We start from the raw sequence: 8374 nt of genomic DNA on the forward strand, positions 1-8374 counted from the left end.
ATCTTGTACCTGGTGCGACTCCTGTTGCTAGAGCTCCCTATCGTCTTGCACCTTCTGAGATGCAAGAATTGTCAAGTCAACTTCAAGAACTCCTCGATAAGGATTTCATACGTCCAAGTACCTCACCTTGGGGTGCTCCTGTACTTTTCGTCAAGAAGAAGGATGGCTCGTTTCGCATGTGCATAGACTATCGTGAGCTTAACAAACTCACTGTTAAAAATCGTTATCCTCTTCCTCGCATCGACGATCTCTTTGATCAACTTCAAGGCGCAACCTGTTTCTCTAAGATCGATCTTCGATCTGGTTATCATCAGCTTCATGTTCTCGAAGAGGACATTCCTAAAACCGCTTTTCGCACTCACTATGGACACTACGAGTTCGTGGTTATGCCTTTTGGTTTGACCAACGCACCAGCTGTGTTCATGGATCTAATGAATCGTGTTTGTAAACCCTACTTGGATCGTTTCGTAATCGTTTTCATCGATGATATTCTTATTTATTCGAAAACATAAGTCGATCACGAACGTCATTTACGTCTCATACTCGAACTTTTGCGTGGTGAACGCTTATACCAAAGTTTTCCAAGTGCGAATTCAGGATCAAAGAAGTCCAATTCCTTGGTCACGTCGTTAGTGAGAAAGGAATTCATGTCGACCCTGCCAAAATCGAAGCTGTGAAGAATTGGATCGCGCCTAAATCCCCATCTGAGATTTGCTCTTTCCTAGGATTGGCGGGTTACTATCGTCGATTCATCTTGAACTTTTCAAAGATCGCCGTTCCCCTCACCACGTTAACACAAAAAGAGAAACCTTTTGTTTGGGGTCCTGAGCAAGAGGAATCCTTTCAAACTCTCAAGGACTTGCTTTGCAATGCTCCTGTTCTAGCTCTCCCTGATGGGAACAATGACTTCGTGGTATATTGCGATGCCTCGAACCGTGGCCTTGGTTGTGTTCTCATGCAACGAGACAAGGTCATCGCTTATGCTTCTCGCCAACTCAAAATACATGAGAAAAACTATACTACCCACGACCTCGAGCTTGGCGCAGTTGTTTTTGCATTAAAGATTTGGCGACACTACTTATATGGTACCAAGTGTGTGGTTTTCACTGACCACAAGAGTCTACAACACATCTTTAACCAAAAGGAACTAAACATGCGTCAACGTCGTTGGGTGGAATTGCTTAACGACTACGACTGTGAAATTCGCTACCATCCTGGCAAAGCGAATGTAGTAGCCGGTGCACTTAGTCGTAAGACTCATGTTTGTAGCATTCGTTGTTTTCAAATCTCTAGTGATCTTCACACTTGCATTCGTGAAGCTCAATTTTCGTCCACCAACGAAGGGAGCCTAATTGTTGAAATACGAGGTGATTTTATAGATCAACTCGTAACCAAATCAGATGGACTTCAATACTACCTCAATCGCATCTGGGTGCTAGATCGCGACAATCTTCGTGAACTCATCATGAACGAGGCACACAAATCCAAGTACTCGATTCATCCTGGTGCTGATAAGATGTACCACGATCTTCGTACATCATATTGGTGGCCTGGTATGAAGAAGGACATTGCCTCTTATGTGTCTAAGTGCCTCACTTGTTTGAAAGTCAAAGCTGAGCATCAGCGTCCTTCTGGTCTACTTGAACAACCCGAAATCCCCGTTTGGAAGTGGGATAGCATTGCGATGGACTTCATAACCAAACTTCCTAGAACATCTTCTGGTCATGATAGCATTTGGGTGATCGTTGACCGTCTGACTAAATCAGCTCACTTTCTTCCTATTCGTGAAGATTTCAAGGTTGAGAAACTTGCTCGAGTCTATACTGATGAAATCATCTACCGTCATGGCATTCCTTTGGACATCATCTCTGACCGCGATGGTCGTTTCACTTCGCGTCTTTGGCAAACTTTCCAGTCCGCTATGGGTTCACATTTGAATCTCAGTACGGCCTTTCATCCTCAAACGGATGGACAGACTGAACGTACTATCCAAACCCTAGAGGACATGCTCCGTTCTTGCGTCATCGACTTTGGTGGTAGTTGGGATGCACATTTACAATTGATCGAGTTCTCGTACAACAACAACTATCACTCCAGTATTCAAATGGCTCCGTTCGAAGCTTTGTATGGATGCAAGTGCCGATCTCCCATCAGCTGGCATGAGATTGGTGACAAACAATTTACTGGCCCTAAACTTATACAAGAAACGATAGATAAGATCCTTCAAATCCGCGACAACTTACTCAAGGCTAGAAGTCGTCAAAAGAGCTACGCCGACAAGAGACGTAAGCCTTTGGAGTTCAATGTTGGAGATCACGTGTTGCTCAAAGTATCTCCTTGGAAAGGAGTGGTTCGATTTGGTAAAAAGGGTAAACTTTCCCCTCGCTATGTTGGTCCTTTCAAGATACTCGAGAGGATTGGCAAGGTGGCTTATCGACTTGATTTACCTCAAGAACTTAACAGCGTGCACCCAACTTTTCACGTCTCGAACCTCAAGAAGTGTTTAGCTAAAGAGGGACTTCACGTTCCTATGGATGACTTACAAATAAACGACACTCTTCATTTTGTGGAGAAACCGGTCGAAATTATGGATCGAGGAACCAAGCAACTTAGGCGCAGCAAAATTCCCTTAGTCAAGGTTCGTTGGGAAGGAAAGCGTGGTGCCGAATTCACTTGGGAACTCGAGAGCGAGATGAAGACCAAGTATCCACAACTCTTCGTTCAGCCTTCCTCTTAAAGATTTCGAGGACGAAATCTGCTAAAGTAGGGGAGACTGTAACGCTTCGCATTTTTGTACCTTTCTAATTGTAACAAGTCTCGTTGTGCTTTCCATATTTAGACACTTGTATTCTCGTTGTATTCTATTTCGTATCAGTTGTAATTCGAGACTTGAAATCATAATGAAAAACGAATCTATTTTAATCATACTCATGTTATATTGTATGCAATGTATGAACGATATTTGATACAAGGATACTTGATTCTTTATTTGATCGATCTTTGAAACACATTAAACAGATTAAACTCATGAAACAATGGGACGCGGATCCTAATTCTCGAAACTCGGAAACTATTCACACCGAAATAATATCCTAATCCTATAAAAAACGAAAATTTATTCGATATTCGATTAGTTAACCAAATAAATTAATAATTTAAGTAAATAATTTTAAAGTTTTAAACATAAATTAGTTAATTAATTAATTAATTAATTAAATTAGTATTTTAACTTTCATATTTAATGTTTGATCATTACTGAGATTAAAAAACAATTTAAAAAAATAATAAACATGTTAATGTTGCTTTATAACAGTCGCTGACTTTTCGAAATTTTAGTCATTCCGCATGTCCGTTTTTTTTCGAAACCAATCAAGAACTTAATCATGGCTTAGTACGTTACCGAACCATCTGTATAAATACCTCCATAATTCTGTTCGATACATCTCCCCCACAAAGCTCTATCTCTCGTCGATATTCGAAGTTTGCCGGAGTTCGAGACGTCGTCGGAGTTCGAATAGATCAAACGGAGTCTTGCCGGAGAAACATCTAGTTCGTCGGGTTTCGACTTGTATTGTGTTCGGTATAACCCCTTTAACTCAGTCAATCTATTTTTCCTTAGTTGCTATACAAACGGAACAATTTTAGTTGAACGAAAAAAAAAAAACGAACAAAATCAGAAATCGTGTCATTTCGTTTCGGTTAATATTTCGTTATTCCGCTTAGTTTCGTTCCATTTGGTTTTACTTAAATCTTCTATTGATATATAATTAATTCTGACATTTTGTTTCATCACTCAAACAACAAAACTTATAAGTTCATATCACAGTTGCATATGCTCATGTTTTAATGAAGAAGATGACTGCAAATTATGTGTTTAAAAATAAACTACAACAAACTTTATCACAAAAGAAACCCCAGCCCAATCGGCTGAGGTTGATGTAGAACACGGAGAGGTCGCGGGTTCGATCCCCGTTCACTACATATTCGATGTCATTTTTTTTGTTTTCTACCTATGTCACTATTATATGAAACAATTATATAACAGTATATATATAACTAGAAACCCAAATTTCAACAAGTTAGACACATAGTCTAGTTGGTCGGCTGCGTGCACATGAACCGGAGGTCTGGAGTTCGATTCCGGTCTAGTGTATTTTTTTTTTTTTTTTTGCCGTTTTAACCATTAACCATTTTGTTTTACAAAATCATTTTCCTTATTTATTTATTTTTTTTAGTAATAAAACTCTTATTCAAAATGATATTTTTTATTAATAGATTTAATTTTTAATTCCTTTCTTTTACTCTTATAGTAAAACCAGTTATGATAAACGGATTTATTTTTTTATTTTATTATTCATGTCCTTTTATAACAAACCTCTAAATTTATAAATTATCAATTATAAAATTTTTAAAAAAATAAAGTTTATATATATACGAAATTATTAATTTGTAATCATAAATATTAGAAATTTTTGATCTATTTACGAACAACAACTAGATCGCTTATGTGACATTTTAAATCCCTAGGATAACCATCACGTTCGCTCTCTTGGATTTTCCAATCTTACTCGTGCGTACTTACAAGAAATCGCAACGCAATCACAGTGAGTATACTCGATCCCATTTTCGTTTTAAACACTTTGGGTGCAACATGTATTCCTTATTCAAATTACACCTCACTTGAAACTATTTTAAACTCTATCCATGCTTTACATGAAACTACTTGATGCTTGTTAGACACTATTTGTGTCGATATATGCTTCATTAACTTTGCTAGCCCGCCTTAACAATTATAGCGCTATAGGGATAACGCACCGCCCACGAAACTTGGGGTATTGTTAAGTTAAACTATTTTACCTCCCGCGAAACTATTGGGATAGGCTATTTTAACGCGTTGGAAACTATTGGGATAGGCTATTCTTTGACGTTCCTCAGCTTTGGCCAATCCTTAACATTCTCACTGACCTTATCTATTTTGGCCATCACGGAGCGTAAAAGTTTAAATGGACTTTGGTAACCTGTGTCAAAATCCAAATCTAACTCGATTGCTGGTCCTTGTCTAGCTTTGACCGTTCGTACAAAAAAATCCGCTGACTCAATCACTTTGCAACACACACGAACCAGCTTCCGAACCGCACTTCAAAAACCTGTCAAACGTTACCACAAACCTAACCTTTTTTTTTATTTTTTTTTAATTTAGTAAAACTTATTATTATTATTATTATTATTATTATTATTATTATTATTATTATTATTATAAAAACCTAATGATTAGGTAATGATTAACTAATTATTATGTTTTTATATTGTTATTATAATGAATATTATGTTAATCAAATTCTAAACGACAATTTGCATATCACGTTGTCTGTATGTCTTCTTCGTTCAAAACAGCCCGCAAAAGATCATCACCGTCCTCAACTCTCTCTCCACAAAACACATAGATAGATACACACTCATGTAAAAGGTCTTCTGATTCTCTAGAATACGAAAGGTCTTCTGATTGCCGGCGACTCGACGGGGACGTCTCGGCCTGGTTAGCGTGCGAGGTTGCCTTCTTTTGGTTTGACCTCTCATTCTAATCTCGCCGGATTGTATTCCTCCTCTCGCTACCGGGATCAGTTCTCGTTTCTCTGGTTGTGATTTGCCGGTTGACTGTCGGTTTCCCTGACGGACCCTCTTCTTGTTGGCTTAGCGGGTCTGATATTGGTCGCGTCTATCTACGTATAGCACAGCTTGATCGATTCGAATCCCGTTAACACTCCGTAGAAGTTGCGTCCTGGGTGGCCGACGTATTGGTGGTTTTGTTCAAACTGTTGAGATGAACGATGGAGGGGGAGAGCATGACACCGGTGGTCCGTGGTCTGAGGTGGAATACCGGAAAAACTATAAGGGGAGAGGGGACGGTGTGGAGTGGACATTCCTCGTCCAAAATATTGATGAGAAAGTGACGAAGGGCATTCTATGGAGGGCGTTTAAACCGTTCGGTTATGTCTCCGATGCCTACGTGGCTCGGAAGCGAGATACGAAGGGTAGGTGTTTCGGTTTTATCCGGTACGTCGGTGTCGCGGATATTAAGGAGACATTGAGGTCCATGAACACAGTGAAGATGTTTGGGTTGATAGCCTCTGTTTCATTGGCCAAATATGATAAAGATCATAACAAGATTAACTATGCTCCTGAGTTATTGGGTCGAAAAGAGTGGTGGCCAAAGGATTGGAAGCAGGACAAGAAAAGTGATGGGAATGGTGTTAGTGATCATCCTCCTAGGAACAATGGCTCGGCTGGTCAAGGTTATGTTCCACAACTGATAACTTTATGATGAACACCCAAAGAACATTATGTTAACAAGAAGATGAAGAACACGATAACTTTATGATGAACATTATAATGAATATTATAATGAATATTATGTTAACAAGAAGATGAAGAACACGATAACTTTATGATGAACACCCAAAGAACAGTAACTCGAAAACACTAAAAACACACCAGATTTTCAAAAGATTTTCAATAATCAGCAAAAAAAAAAAAACTCGTAACCAGCAGAAAAATTCTTGGATCTGTATATCAATCTCGAACCGACACCTAAGAGCAAAAGCTCTGATACCAATTGTAGGTCCCTATCCCATATGGATCGTAACGAGATTGATAATCAACCAAGGGTGCGGAATCCCCTTGATCAATCGAACAAACAGAAACAAGAATATCAAGATGAAGAACACGAAACAAATCACTTTCAACACGGTCTTCTATTGATTATCCAACACAAGGTTTACAATCAATTCAAGACCTTCACAAGAAATCTCTCAGCCACTCTCTGTAGATTTCTCAAACTCTCTCAACTGACTACTAACTGGCTAACCTAAACCCTAATGCATAATGCTGTTTATATAGGACAGCCATGTTTGCATACTGGGCTTTGGTCTGGGCTAGGCCATTCTCCAAGCCCATTACACAGAAATAACTCCCTAACCAATATGCTAAGCCCAATACAAAATATCCAAAGACTAAATAAACAAACTATTAAGCTATTGACACAAAACATGCACTAACAAGTATAATAACCCATTTTAACATTAGTAATACCCTCCCCGAGACAGCATTCCAACGACTACGTCGGGCAGAACCACGACAGCCGTTACGGAACCCTAGATCAATCGGGGCAGAGTATCTAATACGTCTCCAGGGGTTATAATACTTACATCGTAGCAGAACCTCGCTATTTTAGGAGGTATAATACCCGTAGATTATGCCTACTATCAGAATTGTGAGATTTAGAAAAGAAAACTGAGCGATAGGAACTGAAGGCCGATGCCCATCTTATATAGGGCTGAAATATGTGTCTCTCGCGGCCCGCATAAAGGTAAGCCTAGGCTTACGCGGCCCGCGTCAACCCTAGGTCAAATCATAGGTGATCCGGGTCATCAGGTAGGGTCAACACGCGTCGGACACGTGGCCGCACCGGGCTGCGCCGCGATTCTGATCTCAGGCGGCCCGCGTAAGGGTAAGCTTAAGCTTACGCGGCCCGTCTAAACTTAAAACATAACGAACTCAGGCCTTAGCCTTGATACCGCCCGCGTAAATGGTTGGGGTGGGTCTACGCGGCCCGCCTCAACTTCCTATTTCTTGTTTTTAATTTATTTTATATGTTGTGTTATATTTCGGGCTCGATTTTCACATACGGGATGTATTTAAAGACATATTTTAAAATATATTAGAGTGTCGGAAAAATTATAAGGGTGTCGGTTTATATTAGGGTTGTTATATCCTCCCCACCTTGTTTTAGAGCTCGTCCTCAAGATCTACTGGAACAAGTGCGGATATTTCTTTTGCATTTCTAATTCAAGCTCCCATGTGTACTCAGGTCCTCTTTTGGAGTCCCACTTCACTTTGACTAGAACTAATCTTTTATGCTTGAGATTCTTGATTTTCCTATCTTCAATCTGTAGAGGCCTCTCTACAAACTTAAGTTGTTCATTTACCTCTATATCTTTAAGAGGCACTACGAGTGATTCATCAGCTAGGCACCTTTTGAGATTAGATACATGAAATACATCATGTATCCCTGTCATTTTCTCTGGCAGTTGTAGCTGATAGGCTACATGTCCTATTCTTCTAATAATCTCGAAAGGTCCAATATACCTGGGACTTAGCTTTCCTCATTTGATGAATCTTACTATTCCTTTCCAAGGAGAGACTTTTAACAATACCTTATCACCTACTTGGAATTCTAATGGTTTACGTCTGTTGTTAGCGTAGCTCTTTTGTCGATCACGTGCTGCTTTCAGTCGTTCCTTGACTTGAATGATCTTATCAGTTGTTTCTTGCACTATCTCAGGTCCAGATAGTTGCTTTTCCCCAATTTCTGCCC

Source organism: Helianthus annuus, chromosome 14 (genome assembly GCF_002127325.2).
Source record: "Helianthus annuus cultivar XRQ/B chromosome 14, HanXRQr2.0-SUNRISE, whole genome shotgun sequence".
NCBI classification, from domain to species: Eukaryota; Viridiplantae; Streptophyta; class Magnoliopsida; order Asterales; family Asteraceae; genus Helianthus; species Helianthus annuus.